The sequence below is a fragment of the Triturus cristatus genome, chromosome 2_2 (genome assembly GCF_964204655.1).
Source record: "Triturus cristatus chromosome 2_2, aTriCri1.1, whole genome shotgun sequence".
Classification (NCBI taxonomy): domain Eukaryota; kingdom Metazoa; phylum Chordata; class Amphibia; order Caudata; family Salamandridae; genus Triturus; species Triturus cristatus.
The window spans coordinates 70,482,010-70,494,689 of record NC_140582.1 but is presented as its reverse complement, the minus strand read 5'-3'; the positions used below and the strand labels follow the sequence as shown (position 1 = coordinate 70,494,689).

General features: G+C 46.0%; 1 pseudogene across 1 annotated transcript in view; it reads left to right on the top strand.

The window, feature by feature from the left end:
• The window catches only part of LOC146861868 (uncharacterized), a 171,188-nt pseudogene that overhangs the window by 38,107 nt on the left and 120,401 nt on the right, over positions 1–12,680 (top strand). Inside the window, exon 3 of the transcript XR_014978068.1 lies at positions 1,527–1,637. The product of XR_014978068.1 is annotated as an uncharacterized LOC146861868 (transcript). The remainder of the gene's footprint in view (positions 1–1,526; positions 1,638–12,680) is intronic.

Sequence of the window (12,680 nt, the reverse complement as noted above, 5' to 3'; positions counted from 1 at the left end):
ATTGGCTACTGCCCTCCAACCTCAGTAGCAACTTTAAATTTAGTATTTAAGGGCTCCCCTGAACCATGTTCCTCAGATTCGACGACATGAGAAGACGACAGACCGAAGAGCCGTGCAGCAGTGGACAAGAAGACGACAGCTGACTTGGCCCCACCCCTACCTGCCTGTCTCCTCCTCCAGTGATTTGCTCCAAGAAACCAGCATGGCCCGCAGCCAACAACCTCCAAGACCCTGGGGACCCTCGCTGTCTTCAACAAAGACTCTTGTCTCCTGTGGACACCGGATTTGACCAGCCAAGACCTAACTTCAGGACTCCGGATCCAGGTGGATCCGCAACCTTTGCACCAATCTGCACCTGACGCCCACTGCCAGATTCCAGGTGGCCCATCGATCCAGTGAAGTCTCCACCCCTGACCACAACCGGAGCCGGTGAGAAAAACCTGACGCCTGAAGGTACCCCCGCACCCGGAGCCCCCTGGCATTGGTGTGCCCAACCGACGGTGTCCCGGCATCCCCCCACTATCCAACTTACCTCTCTAGTCATTGAATTCCTTCAATCGGTCATCTGGTGGGGCCGTCTCTGTGCCCCTCCAGTGCTGATCTCAACCCCCAGGGCCTATGTCCCTGAACCGCAGGTACTTACCTGTAACCAGTGCCTATTCTCTATAGGATACCATTGGGCCCAGTGACTTCTGCACCCGGCCGCCCCAGTGCCGCTGGGAGTGCAGTACCTACCTTGGTCCGACCCATGCCCACTGTTGACCAAAGCCCCCAGTGAATGAATCTCAAATCTGTGTAATTACCTGTAAGTTACTTGCCTGTCTTTCCTCCCATATGATTGCATTAGTTTCTCAACTGTTTTGCACTGTGTGTACCTGTATACAAAGTATCTTCTTTGACATTGAAATGTATTTCATGTACATTAAAAATATTGCTTGATGCTCTATAAACCTTTTGCCAATAACATTGAAAGTATTGCATAATTGAAAAGTCTACTTACCTGAAACTGAGTGAACTTGGTTCCAAAAATAAAAGTAACCAAAGTAATACTTTCACAAATCATTGACCCAGAGTTAGTCATTGAGTGTGTGTTCCTGTCTTGTATGAGTATGTACAACAAATGCAGTCACACTACCCTCTAATAAGCCTAACTGCTAAGCCCAGCTACCACTAAATTGATAGTAAGGTATTATATACCTAATCCTCTGCTATACCTTTGGGGACTCACTGGACTCTGCACACTATACCTCTTTATGGTATAGTATATACAGAGCCAGCTTCCTAAACTAATAACTTAAAGTTACTTGACCTTACTCGTAGTTCAGTGATAATTTGCTGATCTTTCAAGCCCTCATATAGGAAAGACTTGCCATAACCTGGCAGATACTGAACATGGTTGCAAAGGCTTGCAGTATAAATGTTTCTCTAAATAAACCCAACTTGCATTGTTAACACTACTGCCTTATATTTTAATTAACCTGGGATATGTACATTATTAATACATTCCTTTTATATTTGCAAATCAGGCCCTCTTATTGCTAATAGTTTGTGCTCAGTGAAAGACAAAGAAAAGGATGATTTGTGCCTTGGGGACCATCTGGACTTGGAGAAAAAGCAAAAAGATGGCCATTCTGCAGGTGAGTGATAAGTGCATCAACACATATCTAACATTTATGTTTGTAATCATTTTGTATTATTGGATATACCACTATCCATCAATTGGATTTAAATTTATATTAACGTTGCTTTACACTTAGTCACAGGTTTACTAGCAAATGGACTTGTTCAAGCATTAGCCCACATCAAAGGCACATCACCTTTACAGAACTGAACAAAAAGAACAAGTTACTTACCTTTTGTAACACCTTATCTAGTAGAGACTCTATCTAGCTGCAGATTCCTTGCCTTAGAATTATCCCCAGGTGGGGGAAAGCATTGTCCCTAGAAATCTGTTCGAAGAGCAGGGAGAATGGGTAGGTCGGTAAGGAATCTGCGGCTAAATAGGTTCGCTACTAGATAAGGCGTTACTGAAGGTAAGTAACTTGTTCATCTGATAGAGACTTCAAGTTGCAGATTTCTTACCTTAGAATAGATACCCAAGCAATACCTCCCTGGGTGTGGGTCTGCAAAACAATATCATACCAAAAAGTCTTGCGGGACCGAACGGGCAAAGTGTCTGTCTTGATGGACCTGACTGTCCAGGCAGTAGTGTTTTGTGAATGTGTATAGAGGACCTCCACGTGCTAATGCAGTGGTCGCAGCCTTGGACCTGGTAGAATGAGCCTGCAAGTCCTCAAGGGGTTGGTTCTTGGCCAATGCATAGCAGATTTGAATGCAGAGCATCATACACTTGGACATGGTCCACTTCAGCATGGCCTTTCTCTTCTTTACTCTGACACACCCCACAAAGAGTTTCTCATCCACTCAGAACTCTCCTCTGCGGTCAAGGTAGAACAACAGCACTCTTTTTGGTTCCAGTCGATAAAGTTGTTCCTCTTTTTTAGAGGAATGTGGCAGAGTGTAAAAAGTAGGCAGGGTGATGAACTGGCCTACATGAAAGGCATGATGAGATTCGACAGAAAGGAAGCTCTAGTTCGTAGAACCAGCATGTCTGGGTAGAGGTTCAAATATGGAGGCTTGGAGGACAAAGCCTGAAGCTCACTGACCACCCAGGCAGATGTGAATGTCCACAGGAAGGCCGTGTTGATGATAAGGAGCCTGAGAGGACAGTTGTGCAAGGGTTCAAAAGTGAGCACATATCAGGAACATCCCGACCAGATTAAGGTCCCACTGAGGCATAATGAAGGTAGAAGGGGGAAAACAGATGTTGAAAATCTTTAAAGAACCTATTTACAATAGGGAATTGGAAGAAGGACGGTTGGTCAGGCAACCACAGAAAAGCTTATATAGCAGAAAGTTAACCCTTAACAGTACCCAGAGCAGAGGCCTGCACAAGGGAAAGAACAAACAGAAGAACCTGAGAGAAAGGAGCAAAAAGAAGGTCACCCTGTTTCTCTGCACACCATGCAACAAACTTGCCCTAATGGCAGGCGTATAGTTTTTGGGTGGAGGGATGCTTGGCTGCCAGAATAGCATTGCAGAATTCAGACGGAAGCCTAAAAGCTGTAAACTGTTGCCGCTCAATCTCCACGTAAGAAGGCAGAGTTTTGACAGGTTTAGGTGGAGAACCCTCCCCTGCTGCTACGACAGAAGATCCTCCCAAAGGGGCAGCCTGATGGGAGGACCGATGGCCATACTCAGCAGCTCGGGATACCAAACTCTCCGAACCCAGTCCGGAGCCACAAGGAGGACATGGACTGGGTCGTTTCTGATCTTCTTGAGAACTCTGGGCAGGAGTGTTATGGGTAAAAACGTGTGTTGGAGGCCTGAGCTCCACTCAAGATGAAAAGTGTCTCCGAGCGAGAGCTGCCTTGTAAACTACAGCCCGCAGAACTGCTGACATTGCGCATTCTCGTCTGTGGTGAACAGATCTAACCAAGACTCTTCCCACTGCTGAAATAGACCTAGCACCATCTCCGGATGGAGACACCATTTGTGATCCGCTAGGCATCTTCGTCTGAGTTTGTCTGCCTTGGCATTCAGGGAGCCCGCCAGGTGTTTAACCACCAGGGAAATACCCTAACTTAGCCATGTTCAGAGGCACTGGGGCTCTTGACAAAGGGTCCATGACCCCATCCCACCATGTTTGTTGCAGTACCGTATGGCGGTGGTGTATCCTTGAACGCCTGCATTAACCTTTCCTTGATGGAGGGTAGAAAGACTTTTAATGACAGCTGGATCACCCAGACTTCCAGAAGGTTGATGTGGAGTCCGGATTCCACCAGAGGCTTCTGATGTCAACCTCTCTCAGATGGCTGCCCCATCCCAGGAGAAATGCATCTGCCACCATGTCATATTTGGTTGTAGAAGGGACAGGGGTCTGCCGCTGACCCAATTGCGGTTTGTTAACCACCACTGCAGATTGTTTGCAGTTCCCTCCTAGATCTGGACCATGTTAAAGAGATTTCCCTGATACTGCGCGTACTGGAATTTAATGTCTCACTGCTGCGCCCGCATATGGCAGCTGGCATGTGTCTCCGGCAGGATGCAGGAGGCCATGAGGCCCAGCGGCCTCAGTCAGTCTCATGAAATCCAGGATAGGTGTCGAAACACCGGTATCATAGCCTGAATATCCTGGACTTGCTGTTCGTGAGGATAGGCCCAAACTGCACTGTGTCCAGAACAGCTCTGATGAAAGGGAGCATCTGAGAGGGAGTCAGGTGTGACTTCGGCACGTTGATAGTGAACCCCACCAAATACAGGAGGTTCATCCTAGTCTGGAGGTGGTAGACGACAGCTTGGAGCGAGCCAGCCTTCAACAGCCAGCCATCTGGATAGTATGGGATTGGCACCGCTGATCTCCACAGATGAGCTGCAACCACCAGATCACTTTGGTGAACACCCGAGGGGCGTTGGTAAGGCCAAAAGGGAGCACATCGAACTGAAAGTACTTGTGGCTGACCTTGAACCGTAAGTAATGCCTGTGGGCAGGCAGGACAGGAGTGTGGAAGTATGCCAACTGCTAGTCCAACGCCACCATCCAGTCTCCCAGATCCAAGGCAGACAAGACCTGAGCAAGTGTGAGCTTTTTGAATTTCTCCTTCCTGTGGAAGAAATTGAGAGGACACATATCTAGAATAAGATGAAGGCCTCTGTCCTTCTTGGGCATCAGAAAGTAGCAGGAATAACAATTAAAAACCTACTTCAGGCTTTGGCACCCTCTCAATGGCTCCCTTGGCCAAGAGAGCCGGCACTTCCTAGCATAGCAAAGAAGGCTGGTTCTCCATCATCCTATCGCAAGCAGATGGCATGGGTAGAGGGGTAGTCTCAAAGGAGACAGAGTAGCCCCTCTAGACAATCTGCAAAATCCATTGGTCTGATGTTATAGACTGCCAGTGGTGCAGGTAATGGCAGATGGGCGAGGTGAAATCGAAGACCTCTTTGACTTCTTGCTCTTCTTCTTACAATAGGACTTACCCGAGTGGCCCGACGACTTTGAGTGCGATGAAGATTTTGCGCTGTGCGACTGCTCCTGAGACATTCCTCTTGATCAAGATCGTCACGACTTCGCACTTTGAGCTGCCAGGAGCTTGAGGGATCGATCCCTCAAGACCTCCGGTTCATGCTGCTGCCATCCGAGAAGACATTCGGATCGTGGTCACAGTCGAGGCACCAAAGGCATAAAAAGATGCCGGTCCAGCATCAGATGACATCCCTGCCACACCAGGAGAAGATCTCAAAAAACACTTTGACAAAATTTGAAAAAAGTTTAGTCAAAAAATGACTACGGTGTAACTCACTCCAGATCTGTGCTGAATGGCACAGAAAGAAAACAACAGAAGTCAGCTCACTGTGGTGGTACCTATATAGGCACCATGCTCGTCATATCCAGCACGGAAGACAACCCAATGCGTACCCGATGAAGTCATCAACCGACACAAGGGTGTACTGCTCATGAAACTTTTCCGTATCCAGTCTGATGCCTGGCGATAATTCCAAGGTTAGGAATATGCGGCTAGAAGTCTCTGTAAGGAAATGTTTACATAAGTAGATCTTTTTCAGGCTCCTTCTAATTCCAAACAACTGGGAACTGATGACCAAGCATAAGAACATTATACATCAATAGAATACTGTTTGCAGAAGCAGGTGTATGCAAAGCTTAATTCCTGCTGATTTAAGAAAGAGAACAACTGTGATGTCAATCAAGGTTAGATTACGAAATTATTCACTTGTTAATGGAAATTATAAACGATCACAAGTGGAAAGGAACAACAGAGTTTATCAGTACTTCATTTGGTAGTGACAGTTCATATGCTCTGAAGTATACTTAAAAACAATGGATGGAATGCTTGAATTAATATCGACCACTGGTGATCACTTGGGGCTGCATCCCTTTCCATCGTTATTTTTCACACTGTGCCAGCTTAGTTTGGACCCAGCCATATGCACATCAGTCTTGAACCTCCTCCAATGGGAGCAGTCCAGCCCGAAATGACAGGCAACACAGGATGGGTTTTGCCCTAGTTAGGTCTCATCAGCCTGGTATAGCTTGGTTCCAATGACACAGTGTGCACAGGACCCACATTTTAGCATACCCATTTCACTTGGGGAGACACACTAATGTATACAAAAAAGTGATGGATGGAATACTTGAATTAATCTCAGTCACTAGCAAGCACTCAGGCCACATCCTAGTCCATTGTCATTTTGCTCATGCATATATGAATAGGAGCAATATTTCAGTAGAAGATGGTGCAGCTTTCTTAGGACCTTGTTTGGCAAGATCATATCCCTAAGACACTTCTTCTTGCAGAGACGCATGAGCAGCACATTTGGAAACAGCAATTTTTGAAAGACAACACAAAAGTGTCTAGTAGATTTCGAACATATATGACACTTTTAATGGAATTTCCAGAAGAAGTGAGGAACCCTTCACTAAAGCCATATCAAAGTCATGGGTCACTCCAAATGCTTATGTGTATTCTGTAAACACAGCAACACGCATTGGAGCAACATGCCACCTGGGCTGAGTACACTTGTGATAAATGTTGATTTACAACTTCATGTTGGCTACGTGCAACATTTCCAGCTACAAGGGTCCGACATCATTTCCGAGACACAAATCATCTACCCGATAATAAAGTTCACTGTCGGGTATTGCCACATTATACAGGTCCATGCAAAGTTTGGTCAGGTGTTTGGTGGTAACAGGCAATCGTGTAGCTACCCCTCCTGAGAGGTGGGCATCAAAGAGGCTGGGTTCAAAGCTGGACACCAAGCTGGTAACAAAAAGTCGTGTATCGGTCAGTTGGGCAGTTGAACAGTGTTGTGTTTTTGCGTTCTGCAGGAGGAAAATTAAAGAATGGGGATGCAGCCACAATGAGAGGGGAACCCAAGCCAGTGTTTTCTGATGTTTCTACAAGATGTGCTGGTGCAGCAAAGAATGCCGGCAAGGCAGGAGTTCTACCTCCATAGGGTCAGGAGCAGAGGAGTAATAAGTAAATGGCTTCTTCTGATCCACATGATCTTGCTCCAATACTCAAGAGTGAGCCCTTTTACCATTCATCACAGCATAATGTGAACAGTTTAATGTCATCATGAAGCCTCAGTGCAGGTGCAGAAGTTGGTGTTTGCTTTGCCTTGTGACACTAAGCACCTCATTACGATGGCAGTCCGACTGCCATCGTATAGGGCAGGTGTCTGACCAACTATGGTAGTAGTTCCACCTGCCCGGTTACAATGCGACCGCCATGCAGGCGGTCGGAAAACTGCTCTTTTGTATTGTGGCTTGTGCTGCTGCTCCAGAAAAGGTCTTCAGCACAAGCCACAATGGAATAGAGCAGTTTTCAAACATCCTTGTACCATGTGGCAGGCACCATGTGGTGCCTGCCACACGGTGCATGGGTGTATGGAGGGGCACCACATATGCCCCCCTGGGCCCACTGCGGAGGCCCACTGGGAACGGGGCCCCGCTAGGGTCCCCCAAAGTCCAATTGCGTCGCCTTACATGGCGGTCGGAGTCATTGGCCGGTCCCTCTGTTCACTGCGCTCGACCAACTGCATCGTAATGCGGCGGTCGGGCCGCTATTCTGGATGTCGGTGTGCCAGCCACTGACGGCTTGTCGGTGGCGGGCCCACCAACATCGTAATAAGACCCTAAGTTCTAGAGTCCATCCAAACACAAAGTTTGTTGAAATATAGAGCCGATGATGGAGCATGCCACATTGTGAGGTTCTTTTTTTTTTTTTTAAATAATGTAATGAATGTCCTTTTTTCAAGGAATCTCACAAAACACACACTGAAGGTAAATCATAGCTTACTATAATGTTTTTGTGTGATGCCTATTTCGTAGGGCGGATGTAATAGACTTAAATCCCTTTCTCCTTGCTTTTGTGTGTATGTAGGTTTTCGATTGAACATCTTGGGATCTCTTCTCTAACCCCCTGCACATACTACTGAGTTGGTTTTGGCTCTGCAGACCTAGGGCCTGATGTACGACCCTTTTTAGCAGCTGCAAACAGGAGAACCTCCAGTTTGAGGCCACAAAAAAGGGTAATCGCATGTGCAAGTGCTATTGTGCGAATCCCTGGCTTGCAAAATAGCATGTGCGATTCTCGCTATTAGGAAGGGGCGTCCCTTCCTAATAGCGAGTCAACATGCTATGTACTAGAGTTTTGCGACCGCATCTGTGGCCGCAAAACACTTGCAGTTTACCACCTACTTCAAGTAGGTGGTAAACCACACGCAAAGGGAAAGGGTTCCCCAGGGGACCCCTTCGCCTTTGTGAGTATGTTGGAAAATATTTTTCAAGAGCAGGCAGTGGTCCCAGAGACCACTGCCTGCCCTTAAAAAATTAAACAGAAAAGTTTCATTTTTCTTTTTTAAATGCATCCCTTTTTCCTTTAAGGAAAATGGGCTGCATTAAAAAAAAAAACCTGCTTTATTAAAGAGCAGTCCCAGACATCGTGGTCTGCTGAGCCCAGCAGGCCTCCATCCCTGGGACGGCTGTCATTCCCAATAGGCTCGCAAATTGGGAGAGGCTCATTAATATTAATGAGCCTTGCAATTTGCGACCCCATTGGGAATCGCAAACAGTGTGAAATACACTGTTGTACCTCACAAATTGCGACTCGCAAAAGAGTCGCAATTTGCGATGCACAATTTTCTTGGTCGTACATCTGGCCCCTAGTCTCCACTAACCAAAATGTGAGCCTACACAGGCCATAGATGTAAGTGATTTGAGAAGATAAGGTGGAGAAGGTTAACCCACGCTGATGATAATTAATCACTGTACATCTTTTGCCTCCGCCATGCCTACCTTCAAAAACTGAAGTTATCCTATAGTGAAAGTGAAAAATTATTTATTGTATAGCCAATTAAAACCATCATAATGTTCCTACACATAAAATCCAATTTCTCTGCATGTTAAGACCATCACAATATTCCAATACAAAATATCTGATTTTTCTGTATGTTAAGAAAAAAATTAAATACACAAATAAATAAAAATACTCCAATGTTAGAAAGTAAGATTGCTTTGTGCAATATATTAAAATTGACTTAATTGTCTCTTTTTACAGCTATGTAACTCTAAAAAGGCTGAGAGGAGCAGCTAAGCAATGTTTATGACCTATAACATTGTTTCGTTAAGTTCTCAAAACAGGTTAAAATTTTTATCAGTTTGCAGATTAATTGCGGATCCTTTGAGTCTAGACCTCTTAGTATTATTGCTGATCTGCAGGTGCGGATACCTCTTTCATTAAACTGTCTCCTCAGCAAATAACGCTGGTGGTACTCTAACACTGGGCAAATACAAATTAGATGTATGAAGTCCTGTGTTGGTGACCCACATAGGCTGCATGCTTTTGGAACTTCCAGTTCGGAAGATCAGCATTGGAAGGCAATTTCTCCAAGCGTAGTTCTAAAAATTTGTTTTTTAGATAAGGGGAAAAAGCGAGACCCAGGTATTTTGCTGGCTCACGTCTATTGTAGGAGTGTAATACCATCCATGCGTGGGCGCTTCAACTCAACGTAGCTTTGTCTTCCATTAGTGAGTGTGTTTTTGCCGCCTTTATCACGATCATCTGGAAAGAGGATAAAGGTAGTTTCCGATCCCAGAGATCTGCCATCCTGGTTATTCGCAATGAGGCGTTTAAATACTCTGCGTAGTGTGATTTTAGATCGTTTTGCAAAGCTTCCCAAAGTGCTGAATTGGTTTCTAGATCACGATTAATCCAAATTTTGTACCAGGTTTTGATTGACTCGTACCTTCTGTACAGTGCTTGTTGCTGTAGACCAAATTCTAGACGTACCTGAGCAGGTGAAGCGTCGCATGGTAGATGGAATACTCTTTTGCACACTTGTGTTTGGATGTTGTCTAGAATTGCTACACTGTTTCCGTGATGAATCATGCTTCCATAGGCAATGGTTGGGAGTAGTTTTACTTTCATGACTGCGAGAAGTGAAGTAAACAGTGAACCTTTTAACAATTTGGATATGCTGCAAAATGCCAACAGTAAGACACATCTCTGCTTTAGTCCCTCATTTGTGTAGATTTTCCTTGTTAGCCTCTGTCCGTCGGCAATTTTGACCTGCATCCAGGTGTCGGTGTAAAGATCCATCATTGGATTCAGAATTGCGTCCGGTAGACCCTGCTGCTTCAATTTAGCCCATAATGTGCGTCAGCTGACTCGGTCAAATGTCGCCTTAAAATCCACAAAGCATAGATGTAATGCTTGTCGTTGTCGTAGACTTTTGTCGGCCAGTAGCCCTATTGCTAATGCATTTGTATTTGTACCAGTGTCCCGTCGAAAGCCTGACTGGTTTAGAGGAATTTTTTTGTTCTCGTCGGACCAATTAATCAGATCTGTTAGGATCAACGATGCATAATATTTGGCCTCTGCGTCTATTAATGCAATCAGTCGATAATATGCGGGGTCTGAGCGCTCCCCTCCCTTATATATTGGACTGATTATTGCACCTCTCCAGCTCTCTGGGATGCGACTGGATGTGCCAATCAGTTGGAACAAACTATGCATCTTGCTAGCTCAATAGTCAGGGTCTTGTTTGTAAATAGCCTGAGGTACTCCATTCGGACCTGGTGCGCTATCAAGTCCACTTTTTCTTATGATTTGTAAAAATTTCTGCTTCAGTATGGGAGAAGTTTGATTGTGGTGTACCCACAAACTGCAATGTGCCGTTTCCTGCTATTTTGGTCATTATAGTAGGCTTATCTTTCTTGGTACTATGGTTAGTTATGACCATTACTGGTTTTTGCATTTCCTTTATAGTAGTTGCAGCGATGTTCGACTGGTCCACTATTTTAATTGAAAATGTGGTAATTAAATGCTGTACCCACGTTGGCTCGGTGACGCTAGTCGCATTTGTGACTTTTGAGATTCTATTCATGGAATTCACCTGATCCCAAAAAGCTCTAGCATCTGGTTTCTTTGTTTTATACAATAACTTTGTCCAAAAGTTATTTTCGAGGATTTTTTATCGATCCAGACTTGTTTCTTGTAGTTTTTCTTTAATTGACGTACGTGCTCCCATACTTTTGAAGATGGACTTTGTTGGTGAGCTGTCCTAAGTGCCTTTCTCAGTTGCTTCCTTAGAATTTTTGCCGTTTGACTGAGGCAGCTGTTGTAATCTGTCCATTTTTTACTTGCCTGTTTAGTGGATGCTCCTGCTTGTGGTAAACGTAGCAGAAAAGTTGTCCATGTTTCGATTGTCATGGTATTTTGTGTTTCGAGGGTTATCATTAATTCCTTAGCCTTCAAGGCTATGTGTGGTAGTGTGGTACTTGTCCAATGCAGGCGCTTCAAATTAATTGTTAATATATGCCCCTCTACTGCTGGGGCTTCTATGTGTTTGTGATATGTCATTTTGAATTCTTTGTGCTGGGCTAAATGATCGCTACCGCTATCGGTGGAGCATTTGATTTGAAATCTTGTTATTTGCCCTAGGAGTGGAAGGGTTCGTACAGGTGGCAGGTCTGTCCTGATTTATTCTTCCATTTAATGTACACATGCCTAGGTGTTCGAGGTGCCTTATAAGTCGCTGTCCTACTTTATCCGTGCGTTTTGGGATAGGAAACAATTGCGTTTCTACAGCCCAGATAGCATTTGCTGCGATGATATCTTCTGCTTCTTGGATGTGCAGTAGGTTTGAGTTAAATTCAAATAGGGACGCGAATTCTGAGAGCGGGACGCTTGAATTTCACCATCTCCTACTCACCTATTGCCCGGGACTTATACCCTGTTAGGGGCGCAGCACCAACAGCTCCTATCCTGACGTGAGGGGAACGGCTTTCAGAACTACTATACCCGGCATCCTAATTGCCAGACGCACGCAGGTGACGGTGCGTGGCAGCGCCAGCAGGAGCTAAAAGCGAATCCTCGCGCCCCGCATCGCGGGACGCAAATTCTGAGAGCGGGACGCTTGAATTTCACCATCTCCTACTCACCTATTGCCCGGGACTTACACCCTGTTAGGGGTGCAGCACCAACAGCTCCTATCCTGACGTGAGGGGAACGGCTTTCAGAACTACTATACCCGGCATCCTAATCGCCAGACGCACGCAGGTGACGGTGAGTGGCAGCGCCCGCAGGAGCTAAAAGCGAATCCTCGCGCCCCGCATCGCGGGACGCGTATTCTGAGAGCGGGCCACTTGAATTTCACCATCTCCTACTCACCTATTGCCCCGGACTTACACCCTCTTAGGGGCGCAGCACCAACAGCTCCTATCCTGCCGTGAGGGGAACGGCTTTCAGAACTACTATACCCGGCATCCTAATCGCCAGACGCACGCAGGTGACGGTGCGTGGCAGCGCCAGCAGGAGCTAAAAGCGAATCCTCGCACCCCGCATCGCGGGACGCGCGCGGTCAGAGCCCGGGCAAAGCCCGGGCCAAGGGCGGGCCCGTCCTTGCCCGTCCTTGACCGTCCTTGCCCGTCATAGCCCGGAATAGGCTGGGCTGGGCCACGTTATTTGGATTTTTGTATTCTACAAGGGTCATTGGACTGGATACAGGAGAGCTAAGGTACTGTTAATAAGCTTTTGAAAACTCTGGCCCATCCTCTGTGAACGCTAGTGTGTTTGTGCAGATTGGAAGCTCTGCTT